Source organism: Ammodytes marinus (genome assembly GCF_949987685.1).
Source record: "Ammodytes marinus genome assembly, contig: scaffold_140, whole genome shotgun sequence".
Classification (NCBI taxonomy): domain Eukaryota; kingdom Metazoa; phylum Chordata; class Actinopteri; order Uranoscopiformes; family Ammodytidae; genus Ammodytes; species Ammodytes marinus.
The window spans coordinates 30,001-32,500 of record NW_027648306.1 but is presented as its reverse complement, the minus strand read 5'-3'; the positions used below and the strand labels follow the sequence as shown (position 1 = coordinate 32,500).

Here is a 2,500-nt window from a genome sequence, read left to right as displayed (position 1 = left end):
CAGAAGAGTTTTAGTCTTTTTACTACACTACATACTAAAGTACAGAAGAGTTTTAGTCTTTTTACTACACTACATACTAAAGTACAGAAGAGTTTTAGTCTTTTTACTACACTACATACTAAAGTACAGAAGAGTTTTAGTCTTTTTACTGCACTACATACTAAAGTACAGAAGAGTTTTAGTCTTTTTACTACACTACATACTAAAGTACAGAAGAGTTTTAGTCTTTTTACTACACTACATACTAAAGTACAGAAGAGTTTTAGTCTTTTTACTGCACTACATACTAAAGTACAGAAGGGTTTTAGGGCCAAAGACAGCAGAGAAAAAAAAAATCAGATAAGGAAGATTTTTTTTTTCATTATGTCGAGAAATGTCAAGAATAAAGACGAATACTCCAAAATGCTATTGGAGTTAGTGGGGCATTTACAGTATGTATTTTCAGCATACTACAATTGACGTGCATGTATTGGGACATCCTAAATCTTTTCCTGGCATACTAAATAGTAGAGAAGTATGGGGATTGGAACGCAGGGTTGAATATTTTACTGTAATAATTTTCTTCAAGTTTTGAGTGGCTCCTCATTAGTAGCCCTCAACTAAACTTTTTGTTTGTGTGTGTGTAGATCCCTGGAACACTGTCTGAAGTTAGAAAGCTTCCTGAAAAGTTACTGTTTCACTGTTGTTGTTTACAGCAGCAGGGCCCACAGTTTGGTTTACAAACATATTCTAGTCTTACGTCTGGTTCAATAAAAATGAATATTTTTATGGCCAAATATCTATTTGGTAATAAAAAATTCTCAGTAGCGATTTGATTTGCGTTTTGGCACGAGCAGCTTTCTCCCAAACGTTACATATTCAGGGCAGAGGAGTTAGAGTTAGGAGCCATACACGCACACACACACACACACACACACACACACACACACACACACACACACACACACACACACACACACACACACACACACACACACACACACACACACACACACACACACACACCACTGCCATAACTCAGACAGGCTGTGGATAGGCCAGTATTCTGTCCTCACTGAGATTAGAACAGTATGACTGAGGCAGGTTTCATGTCTGTATTGGATTATGTATTCTAACCATTACATCATGAACTGGTTATAGCCATCACTGTTTAGTTTGAGGGTCATATATAGCCTCCTACCAGACCATAGCCTGGTCCTACCAGACCATAGCCTGGTCCTACCAGACCATAGCCTGGTCCCACCAGACCATAGCCTGGTCCTACCAGACCATAGCCTGGTCCTACCAGACCATAGCCTGGTCCTACTTCATTTAGCCTGGTCCTACCAGACCATAGCCTGGTCCTACCAGACCATCATACTTCATTTAGCCTGGTACTACCAGACCATCGTACTTCATTTAGCCTGGTCCTACCAGACCATCGTACTTCATTTAGCCTGGTCCTACCAGACCATCGTACTTCATTTAGCCTGGTCCTACCAGACCATCGTACTTCATTTAGCCTGGTCCTACCAGACCATAGCCTGGTCCTACCAGACCATCGTACTTCATTTAGCCTGGTCCTACCAGACCATCGTACTTCATTTAGCCTGGTCCTACCAGACCATCGTACTTCATTTAGCCTGGTCCTACCAGACCATCGTACTTAATTTATTTAGCCTGGTCCTACCAGACCATCGTACTTCATTTAGCCTGGTCCTACCAGACCATCGTACTTCATTTCATTTGTACAGAAGGTCTGGAATCGCTCAATTGACAAACGTTAACTCACTTGAAGGCGGGTGTCTGTTGAAGTTTAAAACTATTGGATCTGCCCAGTGCCACTCTGGATCTGCCAACCAATCACATAACGTTTGGTCGTCACGTATGACATGCGCCGGCTTCTGACTACAACTGAAACTGGCGCACGACCTCAACGTCATTGTTCTGAGCCACTCCCTCTGTTCACTGATTGGACCGGCAAAAATATACCAGAGAAAACCTGCGAATACACCGCAGCCCCAGACTGACTACTGAAGGGAAATGACAATTGAGCGGAAGTAGGTAGGCGGGCGGAGCCAGGCTATCACATTTGATCTCTGGAGCAGAAATAGTTTGAAAAAAATAACTACATTCTTTGTGAAGTTTGCTTTTTACCCAGGCTTTTCAAAATAAGACACAAACACACATACACACTCAAACACACACACACACAAACACACACACCCCCCCCTACTCACCACTGGTTAGCTCGTATCCAAACACACACACCCCGCCCCCCCCCCCCCCCCCTACTCACCACTGGTTAGCTCGTATCCAAACACACACCCCCCCCCCCCTACTCACCACTGGTTAGCTCGTATCCAAACACACACACCCCGCCCCCCCCCCCCCCCCCCTACTCACCACTGGTTAGCTCGTATCCAAACACACACACACACACACACACACACACACACACACACACCCCCCCCCACTCACCACTGGTTAGCTCGTATCCGAACACACACACACACACACA

General features: G+C 44.2%; 1 protein-coding gene across 1 annotated transcript in view; it reads right to left on the bottom strand.

The window, feature by feature from the left end:
• Positions 1–2,500, bottom strand: part of wnt16 (wingless-type MMTV integration site family, member 16) — a gene marked incomplete at both ends in the record, with an annotated part of 12,292 nt that overhangs the window by 5,042 nt on the left and 4,750 nt on the right. The gene's annotated exons all lie outside the window — the stretch shown is intronic.